The sequence below is a fragment of the Pseudopodoces humilis genome, chromosome 7 (genome assembly GCF_049639895.1).
Source record: "Pseudopodoces humilis isolate 2021_Gansu_Grassland_sample_001 chromosome 7, ASM4963989v1, whole genome shotgun sequence".
In the NCBI taxonomy this organism is placed as follows: domain Eukaryota; kingdom Metazoa; phylum Chordata; class Aves; order Passeriformes; family Paridae; genus Pseudopodoces; species Pseudopodoces humilis.
The window spans coordinates 48,785,189-48,799,895 of NC_142206.1; the positions used below are offsets into that span (position 1 = coordinate 48,785,189).

The window sequence follows — 14,707 nt, forward strand, 5'->3', positions numbered from 1 at the left end:
AATGAAACTTACACTACTTTTGCTTTGAAGCCTAAGATGTTTTCCACTGCATAGGATATGAAATGTGTTCTGGAGAAAGAAGAAATTATAAATGGTCAGTGAAAGACAGGAACAGGACTGGAACCTGTAGACAGGAGAGATTTGATGCAAGTTCTGGTTCTAAATCTCTCCTGCCCACTTAAGCCAGCAGTGGAGAAACTATACTAGAACATTCTGCAGAGGATTTACCAAACTGCTAACAGTAAGCTTACTGCATAGCTGTAATGCAGTCAGGGTCAGCAGGATTATATACAGAGTGTATGTTGTGTGTATTGGTCCCCACAGCAGCTCTCTGGAGGTCTCTGTGTGACCACTGTGGAGGAGGAAGTTCCACTTGGGGCAGTCACTTGGGGCTGTAAGGCATGGAGGTGTGAGTGCAAGATTTTCTCTGTTCATGTGCCACATCACATCATGCAAAGCTTAAGGTATCGATAAAGGCTTGTTCTGAGCATTTGAATTCAGATTAAGTGAACTTCTTATGGCTAATCACAAGTAGCTTTTGCCATTCTGAATATAAAACAATGTTTAGAAAAAGAAGTAAATTTCAGAAATCTTTGGTTATTTGTGTTGAAATTGAAATATTGAAATGAATGTAAACAAAAAGGTAATGAAGAAAATTTAATTATTTTCTGCTTCAATAGTTAACTTAGTCTGACTACTAAATAAATCTATTAAAAAAGAATCCCCCAAATTTGCTGTTTCATAGTTCTCTAGTTTTCTGCACAAGCTGTGCAGAATTTTTTCAGTAATATCTGCCAGCAATTTAACATAAAGGGAACTTTAGCATTGTCAGGTAGTCTTTATCCTCTGTGCAGCAAATTTTTCTCCCAGCATGAGTTCCTGCTGTTAAAAACCATAGAAGTTTTTCTTTCTCTACTTTCTTCCCCTCTTTAGATTTTAATTACTTGATTAAACCTTTGCATAACATACATAGTACTGTTTATATCAATCTCTACCTGACTGGAACACGTTATTGAGCAAGTAAAAGCAACAGTGATTCCATAAAGTGTATGTTACCAAGCCACAGTGGGGAATGAAATTGGGACTTCTGCCTGCATTCCTGTGCAAGCCGTGCATTTCCAGCCAATGTGTGCATGAGCAGTCTCTCTACGTTTATAAAAAGGATCATGTTGAACCAGCTGCAATAAAAAAATGACCATCTACTGAAAATGTAAACTTTGTATGTTCGCAAAAAGCTTTATTTTGTTGTTGATTGAGAGTATTTTCCCTAAGAAATTAGTTCTAGGGGATCATTTTAGAAGATGGACAGTATTGTGCACTCTGCTCATCATCCTCTGCTGTCCCTCAAACTAGAGGCAAGAGGGGGAGCATGTGTTTCCAGTCCCAAAGGGATGACACAGATAAACTGATTTTTTTGAAGAAAAAACTGTCCTCTTAAGGAGAGATTTGCACCTGCTTTTCTCATGCTCTTAGGCAGTGGGTGAAGGCAGCTGATAATACTGGAGTATGGGTGACTGTGCTGAGCTAATACTGGGGGGGCAGTGCCAGCTGGAAGGATCCATGAGGTCAGGAGGATGTGACACGTTCTGCAGAGGAACGGGTGACTTTTTTTTTATCCCCAGGAGAAGCAGCTTGTCACAGGCAGTGAGGGAGAGGATGGGGGAAGCTGCTACAGCTGCTTGTTCTTCCTGAGTAACTGCCTTAAAATGAAGAGGTAGTGGTCAAGAGTGTGCCTTGGCGAGCCGACTGAAGTTGCTGAGGACAGCCAAGATCAAAAATGGGGACCTGCCCTTGCCATCTTTGGTGAAGAGAGACGCAAAATGGCCTGGTCTGCTCTGGTAAGGACAGGGCAGGTGGCAGGCTGGGCAGGAGCGTTGCCACCTGCAGGGCTTCTACGGATCAAGGTTGGGTGTGCGGAGCTACAGTCCCATTCCTGCTCTTTGTGTTCTTGTGTGTTGTGTCAGGCAGGAATTCCAGCTGGCTGCTCCTCTGGTGAGGTGCTGCTGGATCCATCTTGGTTGGCTTGCCCTGCTGAGAGCTTAGGGTGAGATATCTCTGAATGCATGTAAGTTTATGGGGGATTGTTATTCTGTTACAGGGTTGTAGTATGAGCATTTGCCAAACTGGAAACCATTAATTATTTACATTTTATTCTGAGGATGCCCTTGGTGTTGTTGCTGTGCTAAAAGGCTGAACTGAGCGGACCAACCTATCTGACAGATCATAAATTAAGATAGTCCTTTGTATTTGCTAGCAGTTCACACCTCTTAGATATGAAACAAGATGCTCTGGTTTAAGCAAATGAGATTGTTCATTTCATATTCCAAAGCTGATCTACTGTCTTATACCTTCACCAGAGCAGGTTCTGGTGGGGAGCAGAAGGAAGCAGGTTGCAAACACTTGCTATTGTGCTGCTAATTTTGTGTTGGGAGCATTAAAATCAATTAACACAAAAGTTGTTTTCCTGAGAAAACAGCTGTTAACAGCTTAGGGAATATTAACAGATTACACAGCAAGTGTGTTTCTCAGCCCTAATGACTTGCCTTAATTTTGCTAGCAAATGTTTGGACATGGTCAATATTCTTCATTGCTTGTCTGCTCTGAAAAAATAACTTTATACCATCTAAATGCCCTGAAATACTTAAATGCCTTTATTTTAGGTCTGACAAACATGTAGTCTTATTTTCCTGTTCTCACTGAGTTCTCTGGTTCTCTTTAAAAATTAGGCTTGAAATCTTTGGCAGGACTTTTCTGGGAATCTGTCAATACTAACAAAGTGCATGGAAAGCAACCAAGCTTGAGAACATGAAATCAAAGAATTGTACCAAGGAAAATCTCTCCTGAGATGTCACCAAGAATCCCAGTAAGATCTTGGCAGTGCCTGCATTTAAGAAAGGCAGTATTGAAAAGCAGATCTGGCAACCTGATCAATAAATCCCTGTCTAATCTGATTTGCACATCCCTTCTGCGAAACCAGATCTTCTTACACGGGGTTGTTCAATACCCATATTACAGGACTGTGGAAGAAAAAACCCACTGATTACTTACAAGATATGAGTCATCTCTAAGTTAAGGAATCTGTGAGCAAAGGTGGAAAGACAGTAAGAAAGAACAAAGAGAGTGGAAAGGGTTTGAATTGTTAATGGTGCTGGTGGTAGGTCAAGCTTGCTTTTTGGCTGAAAGAGTTGAGATGAACACACTGCTCTGTAAAGGGCTGTGGTTCATTATCTGGTTTTGGTTTTTTTCTTTGGGATGCTGGTTGTTTCATTCAATACCTCTGTCAAAGCAGTGCTGTTTCTGATGTGACCTGATCATGGCTGTAGAAAGCCCTCAATGATTTAACTACTTTCCTGGAATCTCCCAGGGAAAGCAGGTCTCAGTTACACAGAAAATAGGACTAAAATGGCTAACTGGATTCAGGTTTTCTTTTTAACAATTTTCAATCATCCAGCTTCTTGTTATGCCTTGATTCTCTGGAAGTAAGGAAGTAGGCCAGGAGCAAAGAGTTTTGGTTACAAAGACCATTGTAGTCCATAAAATCTGTGGTGGTCGTAGGGTGTAGCTGAGATGAATGCACAGTGATGTATGTAATCAACAAGCATTTGTATCTTCCCAGTTTGAAGGATCACATCTTAATTGGACCATAGAAATGCTGGCAAGACAGCAGGCTGCTGGCTTATACTCCCCTTTCAAGAAGAAACAAAACCCTTTAAGGGTGACATTTATTCTCAAATGACATTAATGTTTTAAGACCTTTAGAATCAGAGTAAATAAATAAACATCTTTAAAGATGGAGGGAGTCACTAGAAATGTTTTTCTAGCTGTAGAAATACATGTAATCTCCAAAGGACCCTGTTTACATTAAGTCCCTTAATGCAGGTGCTGCTGGTTTATAATTATCTAAGAAGACTCCAAAGGCCAAGTTCAATGTGAATTTTGAAACAACTTTGCCACTAAAAGATGTTAATTTAGCAAACAACAGGGAAAATACTTTTTTTCTTTTCATTGTTGCAGCAATTTTACACAAAAATCCATGAGACTGCTCCTGCAGTCCACAGGAGACTGCACAGGTGTAGGCACGTGTGTCTGTATTTAAAGTTGTATGTTGTCCCTCCTAATTTAAAGCTTGCACGAGGGACCTACTTAGCATTTTTTAAAGAAGTGCTTCTGTAAAATTTTGCCAGGCATTTAAATTAAGTTTAAAGGGGCTTTGGATGAATATTGAATTAGAAAAAAAATCACTGATGTTAACTTTTTTTGCTTATTATATAAGCACAGCCTTCAAAGCATGAAGGATTTTATGTACAGTTTAGCCTCAAAACAGTGAAACAAATCTTCACTTTGCAGACTAATGAAAACTGAAATACAGAAGTGATTTGTTACTTGTATGGTAATAGCTATAGAGAGAATAACGTTTTGGAGCATTTAGTCTTAAATATATGATCTAGTGAGTGAAAACCACTCACTTTTACAGGGTGTATCTCAGCAAGCTTTTTAGAGTTTTCAAATGCACACTACAAGTATCTTTGAAATACTACTGCTGTCAGGCAGGATTTCCCCATTGGATGGTAATACTATGAAATCTACCATTTCTGTTCTTTTCCATCATTTCACTTGTCTAAACTCTAAACAGATCTTCAAGTAGATTTTTTTCTTCTTGAAGAAAATACAGGTATTCTCTGAGAAGCAGCACTTTTTGATTACTTCAAAGAGGATGTGTTCCATGAAGACTGGGTACATATTTAAACCTTCACAGCTCAGGAAGAGAGCAGATTTAGGGCTGGTATTCAAAAATGTCTTGTATGCTTTATTGTCTTGTATGCTTTTCTTAATGCTGATTTTAAAAAAATACACAGACCTTAGAATCCTTCAGTATTTCATCTATTTACTCATCCATCTGTGATACTCCATGAGAGACAAGCAATAGGATGTGAAAGGAAACATTTGCAAAAATATTGATAGCGCCCGAAAGGAAAACAAATAGAGGAGACCGGTTGATGGTAGAGGAAAGCTGTGGAGGGTCTTCCCGGGAAGATGCTCGGGGGCGAGCCGCCGGCAGCCGGGCGAGCGGCCGAGGCCACCCAGGAGATGGTGCTGTTGGACCGGGGAAGCGGCACGGCCCTGACCCAGAAGCATCTTTCAATGCGGTCCTCCCTGTTTTCCATCTGTGTTACACGTTACTCTGTGGGCTCCTGGTTTTCTTTCGGGAGGAGAAGGTGTCGGTGTTGAGCGGGTGCGCTCCGGGGTGCGATGCCGCTCCCGGCCAGCCAGCCCCGCGCCCTGGGCGGAGATGACGGCAGTGCTTGAAGGCGATGTTTTTCGCCGGGACTGCGTGGCTGGCGAGATGGTAACGCCGAGGCGGGGAGCGGCTCCACAGCTCAGTGCCCTCACCGGAGCCACCGCCTGAGCAGCGCTGTGCCCCAGCCGGGCGCCCGCAGCCTCGCGTGGGGAGCAGCACGCCCGCTGCGGGGGCTCCCCGGGGACCCGCCGCTCCCCAGCTGCCCCGCCGGCGGCCCTGCGCCATCCCGGGCGGCCCGTCCCGCACACACGTGCCCGGCCAAGGTAAGCGCCGGGGCGGCTCTGCGGCCGAGGGCGAGCCGGGGGCGAGCGGGGGGCGAGCAGCTCCCGGGCAGCCTCCCCGTGGCCCGGCACACGAGGCACCCCCGGCAGCCGCGGGTGCGAAGGTCTGCGGGCGCTTCAGGGGGGAAAGGTTTGAGGGGGCAAAGGGGAATTTGGGGTTCTTTCGGTCCGGAGTGTCTCAGCAGAGCAAGAGGTCAGAGGGTTGTGGTGACGTTTTCTGTCGATTTGCTGTTTTATCAGCATCCTCTCATCTCATTTGGTTCAGAGGCTTCAAATCTGGCCAGAAAAGATCAGCAGGAACTGGAACAGGTTGGTGGATGCCCTGGGAGTGACTGTAGCAACGTGAAGTCACCAGACCGGGTACCTGAAGAATATTTAATGGAAGGGAATATCAAAGGCCTTTCCCCAGTTGCAGGAGGGCTTCTGTCTCTGAGTATGTGTGCAGTGACCAGGGTTTTATATGTGACATAAATCTATTTCCCCAATTCTTCAGCCTGAGGTCTTCTCTATCTGAATAGGTATAACCAAAAGATCTTTCTACATTCAGGCAGAAATGCCAAAAACAAACCTCCTGTAGGTATCTGGGTGGGTTGCAAAGCCTCCCTCATTGCAGCCACCATTGTGCTATGAGTGAGCCATTTTGAGTTTGTTGCACCCATATCTCTCTGGCTGAAGTGAGCGTGGCCAGTGGTGGAGGTGAAGTGGCTGGTGGGGGAACTGCATTTCTAGTCCTCTCTTTTTAAATCATTAACATCAATTCAATGGCCAGTGGTTGGATTTTTTTTTTTTTTTCAATTATTTTTTTTTTTTTCTTAACAAGAAATGATTTAAAGCTCAGCTGACATTTTGTGGGGGCTTTTGCAACACAAGTAATGATTTGGCATGAGCTGGGTTAGGGAAACAAATGTGAAACTCTGCTGTCCAGCCATGTTTAGGTGTGTCAGCAGAAGGAAACTGGAAGAAAATACTAAAGAACAGTAATTCAGGAAGGAGTATAACAAGCCCAAAGCAAGTGTATTCAAATTCCTTCGCTTTTTGTGTGAACTTGAGGTACAATTCAGCTCACTCTGCCAAACAACTGTCAAGTTTTCAGGCAGGAACTGGATGTCCCTTGTGCCTGAGGAGTGGGAGAGTGCTCTGAGCAGGAGATGGCTCAGGGCTCAGGCCACAGCTTTAGCATCATCCCACACATCTCTGTCTCAGAAAGATAAGCTCTTCCTACATATTGAAGAGGAGTCTCAGCAGACACCAGACAGTAAGTTACACACTTTGCTTTAGGGACCATTTTGCACTGAGCTCATGGATACAGTGCTTAGGATCAGCACACTGACTCAAACCTAGCAAACCTCTCTGCTCTGAGACCCCAAGCCACCAAGCTATAGTGTCAGGCCTCCTTCCCCCCCAGAAGCTTTGCAGTTCTTTCTGAGCCAGGAACTCTGGCTTCCAACAAGTGGAAGGGTATGCCCTCTTCCAACCTGGTTCCCTGGTTCCTGAGGCTTGACCTCGCTCCCACTCAGCCCTTCCATGTCAGGAAGAAAGTACTCTAATCACTGCACTGCTGCAGACATGCAGTTTCCAATGCCTCGTTGCTACTGGTATGGATTACTCACCCCAGGTTTGCCAGATACTGTCCAATTACTGCCTTTGGAAAGTATTAAAAAAGTGCTAGGTGCCTTTTTCCCAAGCTTGGGCCAGAGCCATAGGTCAGTATGAAATTTCAGATCAAAATGCCACCATTTTTAGGTGCCTATGTCTTGATATCCTGTTTTTTTGATTCTTAATCAATATGCAGGAAGGAATTCAAGACAAGATTGCATCTGTAGCTGCTAGCAGACATATTAATGTAATACAGTCCTGTAACTTAGTGGGAAATAAAGTACAAAAAGTGACTGAAATTTCAGAGCATCTGGGCTTTGGTTGTGTTGAGAGGATTTGTCACAAAAGCTCCTGAGGGAAGAGTAGAGGAAGATGCCATGAATTCCACTTAAGAACAATAATAGAGTCTGGAGGGCATGTATGTTGCCAACAACAGTAACACTGGGCAAACAAAGCGGAAATCAGTACAACTGAGTGTCAGGGAACCCTTCCAAATCTGAAAATCTAACCTTATTTTACCGATACATTGTTTTATTAATTAATGTAAAGACTAGATGAAAGGGAAATTGAAAGGAAGTATGGTAGACTGCAAAATACTGAAGTTATAAAATAAGAATGCTTCAGGTTTGTCAGTCGGAAGAGTTGGAATAATTAACTGGTAGTTCAGGTACTGGATCACCAAAGATTAGAGGCAGAAATTAAAGAAGATAAAGACATTGCTGAGAATCTAAATGATTTGTTTGCAGCACTCTTCAGCACAGAGAATATCAGAGTGATACCTACTGGGATTTGCTCCTTTCTGGTAATCAAGATGTGTCAGAAGGAAGAGCTGGAACAAATCGATAATTTAAAAAGCAGCAAATCATCAGCTCCAGATGGTACATTGAAAAGTTTCGAAGGAGCTTCGTATGAAATAGCTGATCTGCAGCAAAAATATGCCTTTCTTAATTAAAAACAGCTATTTTGCTGAAGAAGTGGAAGGTAACAGTTGTAGCCAGAGTTGAAAACAGGATTGAAATAATTTGAGGAAGCACATACTCTCCCAGATACACACTTCTGTTTTATAAGCTGGTTGAAGACAGAATATCAAGTAGGAAAAAAGAAAAAGAAAGATGATGGTATCTAAAGAGCAAAGTTTCTGCAGGAAACTCATGCCTCATCACTAATCTGTTTTAACTCCAACTGGGACACACTCATAATGGGCAAATAAGAGGGAACCACTGTAATTTATATAAACCTCAAAGGACCTTTGGCCTCGGCAGGATATTGTGAAACAAAGAGAGGGGAGCTTGCTGCATATCTCTTGTCTGATGAGACTGTGCCGGGCTGCATGTCCAATGAGTCCCCAGCACATCAGGCCTCTGACTTGTTCCTGCTCTGTAGTGGTGTTATCCCACCCATGGGCTGCCAAGCCCTGCTTTCAGCTGTCCTGCGAGGTGAGGAACCAATGAGGGGATGAGTGACCCATTTCCAGCCTCTGAGAAAGCTGAGCAGAAGTTGTTTCTGTGTGTCTGTCAGGCTTGTGAGTCTGAAAAGGCAAGCACTGTTGAGAAAGCTTACACACTGCTATTAAATTTTAAGTCCTACAGAGGATGAAGAGGTTGCTGTGGGGAACTGCAGGAGGCCAGAAACTGGGAGCTGAGGAGCATCAGTGGCAGCTGTGGTGGGAAGTTCTTCCTGTGGGCAGCATCTTGTGATGAAGGCATTCATGGGGGAAGAAAAATATGAACAAAAAATTTAAGACACCCTCTCCCACCCTCCCCCCAAATTGTTAGGTAAAGGCAGGGTCTGGCTGGCAGAATGCTTTTTACTACTGTCACTCACTAGAAGCATGTCTAGTACTACTAAAAAAAAAATAAAAAATTGAAGAAGGAATTTGGTTATAGCAAAATAGAAAATGAATATGACAAAGCATCTAATTTCAGAAGAAGAAATGAGGGAATGTATTAATTTTCCCTCCCAATGCTATGCATGAATTAATTAGATACAACATCAGTGTCAACATTGACAACATCCCTGTATGTTTATAGTGAATATTTTGCACTAAGAGGAAAATACATACCTTTTCCCTTTGAGGGAATCCATAATAATCCATGCCTTGGATGTATGTAGTTTTTTCCTATCTTAATTTAATGCAAATTGGGACCATTTATGGACTGCTTATTGTGTTCTTTGTTCTCATATCCTGCTTCAAAGGTATTTCCCTGCTTCTATTCTGTCAGTGAAGGTTGACAAACTGACCATGTCACCAGGAAAAAAAAAATCAGTAGGATTTTGTGCAATAGCTTAAAAAACCTAAACAGCCAACCACCAAATTTTTAACAAGTATTTCATGTTCAGAATCTTTGTTAATACAAATGTACAGTTTTCATCAACTTCAACCAAAGGTTCTTTGCTCTTTTAGGCAGAAAACAGAACTACTACCTCCTTCTTTCTCATTTGTTTTTGCCTGTCAGTCCTTCTCTATTTCTTCTGATCTCTTCTGTGTATTCTCCCCTCAGTCCTAGGGTCTTCCCTTTCTTGCCTCCCTCTCACAGGTGTGTGGTGCTACTGTTGCTCATCTTCTTTTGTCTCCTCCTGCCTCCTCACAGCCTTGTCAGCTCACAGCTGTACCAACTCTGGTGCCCAGCTAGAGTCAATTATGCCAGCAGAGCTAATTAGAAGGCCCAAGACGCTGTGCCTCATTCTTGAGATGTGTACAGCTCACCATCGCAGTGTGCTCGGCTGTTTAGGAAATACTGATTTATAGTACCAAAATCATAACAATAAATAAATAAATAAATAAAAAATTAAAGGCTTCTGGAATAACCCTGCTGTTTTTCTCTTTGCTCTGTTCTGTGCAATTATTTTTGTATTAATAACCTCGAGTATACAGCACTTCTAGGATTTGCTGGGGAATAGCATCAGCCAGGAAATGCCTGGAGAAGAGCCATATTTGTGGATGCAGAAAGACTGTGTTTTGCCTTTTCCTTTAAATTTTCTTATGCAGTCACATAAGAGAGGAAAGGATGGTGCAGAGGTGCCCAGGACACTTTTAAATTAGCTAATTTAGATGCAAAGTCAGTTTTGCCACGGCAGCATGGAGCAGAGCAGCACGGCTGATTCACTCAGCTCCCCAACAGTCCCGAGGGTCCCACTGCTCAGCTTTCTCAATGCTCTTTTCTGCAAGACAAGTCTCCCCTCTCTGATGCCATGGGATGCTGTGGCTCATGTCATCACACAGTAATTCAGCTGCTTGATGTGACAGTTTGCTGATATACAGGCTTGTGGGCTTTTCCAGATGCAGGATCCACAGTAGAGTTGAATGGCAAACGCTTCAGGGTCAGTAGGTTTGGGTCCTTCCTTTCCATTTATGAAAACACCCATAACTGTCAAAGCTCAAGAGAACTAAGACCCTACAAAAAAACCTGAACCACTTGCACATCAATGCCATCAGCAAATGCTTCTTTGAGCTGGTTTTCATGTCTCAGACTCAGACCAACATGCAGTGATCTTGTTATTTCTACATCAGCAGAACAGCAGACAGCTCTGACATTTCTTCCCTTACCCAAAACTACTTTGGGCTAGATAAAACAATAAGATCTCAGTGATGGTTGCCCAGAGCAGTTCTCAAAACCACTTTATTCATCATTAAGACAAAGAAAATTGTTGCAGGACTATGAAGTAGGAAATACAGATTATAGATACAGTTGTGGAGAAACTTTGTGTTAATTATTGCTAATGTCTTGTGAACTCCTCTAAGATGCCCAAGTTGTAACTGTCCATCTGGGCTCTACCTAGCAGAAAAATACATATATGTTCTCTGATCATCCTGCCAGCATAAGGCAAATTGGAACTATACAGTTTGTGATTACTTTTTTTCTTCCTGTCCCCTTCCTCCAAGGCTAAAGAGTCTTTAGTTTGGTGGAAAAATTATTTTTCATTTTTTACCTCACAAAGGAGCTGTAATAGGAGAGTGAGGCTTCAAATCTCATGTTGAGGAGAACTGAGTATGTAGTTTTCTGTTTTGAGAAGCCAAAGTTAAAAGAAAATTGAATCAAATGTTTTTCAGAAGAAGGATATCATTTTGTCTGGTCAGCTGTTATGAGTTTATTTTCCCAAACTGCTGAGTTCAGCTGGAACTTTAGGTGCTTGGTCTCTTTGAAAATCAGGCCTGGGGCTTCCAGATCCAGGCAAAGGGCCATGGTGGTTTATATAGTAACTCTGGCACAGAGGATGAAATAGAGCCTCTCTCTTTCCGAGGGACCTTCTTACTTCAAGGACTTCAGGGACTATGAGTACTGAACCCTTGCTGTTTAAAGTCCTTTCTGCTTTGAGGTATTCCACTAGGGAGTACAGTCTCCAAGTTCAGCACAAAGTGATGCAGTCCCAAATAGGACACTGCATCTGAGTCGCCTCTAGATTATTATCTGACAATATTATTTTTTTCTTGTGGAGATCATAAAGAGTACAAGATGAAACCCTTCAACATCTTTTCTAAAGAGTACTGGGAGCTGGTATACTGAGAATATGACAGGAACCTCTCATAAATAAACCTTGAGTTTCATTAGGTAACCAAATCCATATTTCACTGTAGTGTAGTGGGGTTAATACTTCATTCTGTTCACTGTCTTGCTTTGATTGGAATTTCAAATCTAAATCTCATCTGACTGTAATTTTAACTCCTGGCTTTTATATGTCTGCTTCTAGTTGACCATGCTATGTTGCCATCTTGCTTTTTTGGTTTGGGTGTGTCCATTTAAAGCTTCTGAAAACAAATTTAGTCTATTCGGGCATTCAGAAGTTTCCCAGCAAGTGCCAGAGATTGATTTCTGGAGACTTACTTGACTTTGAGATCACATCCTGGAGGATGGTGGTGTTGGACTATAATTGGTTTCTCAGAGTTGATTTTCTCCTCTTATTAGTTCACAGAGCAGTTGAGTAATTCACTCACTTAACTCTAGATTGGTTCCTGAGATTGAAGAGCCTGTCCTTGCACTCATATTGTAAACATCTCCTACCATTTATTTATAAACAGCCAGCTGAATTATACTAAGTTTGAACCCAAAGTACTTATTTTCTTTGCCACATTGAAGCACAGCTCAAAGCATCCAGAGTCTGGTGTAGCTTTAAGAAAATACACTGTTCCAAACATGCTGTTTTTGTTGATATGCCCCACTGAAGCTCAGCAAATGTGTATTACCTTTATTACCATGATAACACAAGTCTGTATGCTTTCTGATGAAATCCAAAGAGGCATTTACATTTCTCTTCTGCTTGTAATTAGGGCAGAGCAGACAGCAGACCCTCATCTTTTACATCAGTTTGTACAGGGGTCATGATGCCAGAGCAGGAACTGTGAGACTCTGAGCTTTGTTAATGACTCTGCTGGAGATGCCTCCTCTAGGACTCAGGTTCTGTTCCCCTCATATCAATGGCTTAACCTAATTTTTTTAATCAATGAGCTAACACTAATTAACCCACAGAGCAGGGTTTGTCCTTGAGCCTGTTTCTGCAGTGCCAGTGACAAGTGACCAGAGACACTAGGTTTTTTTGTGCTGTCTGGGTATCCTCCTTGGGAAAATGTGGTATACATGCTGAAAAGCATTTTGCTGTGGTGCTGCTGTCCCAACCAGTGCGCAAAACCTGGGTAGGTTTTAACATGAATGAGGAAAACACTGACATTTGCATGGAGTTGTCTACATGTGAAATGGCTGTCTGTGCTTGGTTTGTAGTCAGTGGTGGTCGGTCAGTCCTGCCAGAGTGGTCTAGAGAGGTGTCCAAGCATCAGGGGCTCAGTTCTATTGCTTAAACATATGTGTCTGGTGCCATTTGAGATGCCCTGGAGTAAGTGGGACATCCCCAGAGAGTTGAAGATTCAGCACAGGACTTTTGCTGTCCTGGAAGTTGCAGGCCAGACACCTCCACACAGTCAAACCTAGCTGTCTGCTTGAGGGTAGGCTGAAATGCTCTCTGGGGTCTGTACCAGCAAACTCTCCCAGTGATCTGACCCAGCAGACACCTAAACACCTTCACCTCCTGCTGCATCCAGCCCCTTTTGGCTGAAGATACACGTCTGGCTTCCAGAGACATTTAGAGTTAAATATGTAGGTAAGCAGCTCCATAGGGCAAGGTATTCAGGCTGTTTTTAATAGCTACTCTAGGAGCAAAAGAAGTGCCTTCTGGAAATGCCTTTCATCAGAGTGGCTGCAGAGGGACACTAGGCATGTAGCTGTTTAACTTTCAGGTTAAGAAAGTGAAAAGCATCCCACCTTTGGATGAGATGTAATCCTCTTAACTCCACTGACCCAGAAACAGTTTTGTCCAGTTACCCGCAGGAAAGGCCACACAGGAGACAGAGTAATGATACTCTGAACCTCAGGAGCATCTTGAATATTTCTGAACTTTGCAAAATTATGTTATTAAAGATAGTTGAGCTGGAACTGAGCTATGCACAAGCTAAAAACTTATTGTTTTTTCCTTCTTCAGATAATATTTTGTACCTCTGCAGCCCAAAAGGTCTGTGGAAATTAGCACAATTTCTGACTTTATTTCCCTGGACAATTTGAGTCTTCACCACCTGGATGGTGTTCTCTTACCACTTTCTCCTATTTTCATTCTTTTTGAAAGGTAAAAAGACCACAATTTCACTTGGGTTGTTCTGGGAAGCATACAAACCATGATGGCTGCTGTGGGATTGATTGGAGAAGTTTAGTGTGGGAGTAATGACATTTTCAAATTAAGGCTGGCTGACCCAGATGCTCTTTATGAGAGGTATCTCATGAATTATATGGTCAAAGTTTTAAAAGGTGATGTGAGGGGAAAAACTGGGACAACTAAAAAAGTGCAGTGACAGTGAAAGTCTGAGAAGTGCAATAGGGTCTGTATAAATCCACAATTCATCACCCTGGGGACATTTGAAAGTGGGAGTAATTGTAGAAAAGTAAAAGGAAAGTCTTGAATGGATGTTGTGTAAGTTAATTCCAGTGGGATTAATTTTACTTACATCAATGAGAATCTAACTCTTACCAGTGTGGGTTAATGGCTCTGGTGAGAAGGTAATAGTGTCAGCTTGATGTATCATTAACCAATATTACTTTGCCTCTATAATTGTCCAATATCTCATATTTTGCAGCTGCTTTGATTAGATTCAGCTTTTTATCTGTATCTAGGTGGTGTGAATGACTGAAACTGCAAAGAGTCCACTCATTTATTCTTGATTTCCATATATATATATATATGTATATGTAAAAGTGCACATTTATATATCATGTGGAGTCTGTAGAGGTATTGGGATGAAAGAACTAAGCAGATCTTGGCAGTGAGCAGTTTCTTCATGATCACTATTCTGTGCTTAGATCCCTGTAGAGGGGCATGTGTATTTGTTTGGACTTCTAAAGAGATCAAGCAACAAAAGGATGTATTTGTTTGGACTTCTAAAGAGATCAAGCAACAAAAGGATGCTGACAATTTAATGTGTCTCTCATATGGTGTCTTGTTTATAAAGATCCTAAATGACCTTACAATGTCTTATGAAGAGAGGGCAAAACAA

General features: G+C 42.3%; 1 protein-coding gene and 1 long non-coding RNA gene across 2 annotated transcripts in view; one reads left to right on the forward strand and one right to left on the reverse strand.

The window, feature by feature from the left end:
• Positions 1 to 5,038: 5,038 nt before the first annotated feature.
• TUNAR (transmembrane neural differentiation associated intracellular calcium regulator) overlaps positions 5,039 to 14,707 on the forward strand; it is a 160,379-nt gene continuing 150,710 nt past the window's right edge. Inside the window, exon 1 of the mRNA XM_088057965.1 lies at positions 5,039 to 5,562. The gene's annotated coding sequence lies outside the window, so the exon portion shown is untranslated. The remainder of the gene's footprint in view (positions 5,563 to 14,707) is intronic.
• LOC148184026 (uncharacterized) lies at positions 5,709 to 9,706 on the reverse strand. Its single transcript, XR_015772949.1, has 3 exons — positions 9,601 to 9,706; positions 9,239 to 9,412; positions 5,709 to 5,944 (listed from the first exon to the last, which is right to left on the reverse strand). It is a non-coding gene; the product is annotated as an uncharacterized LOC148184026 (long non-coding RNA).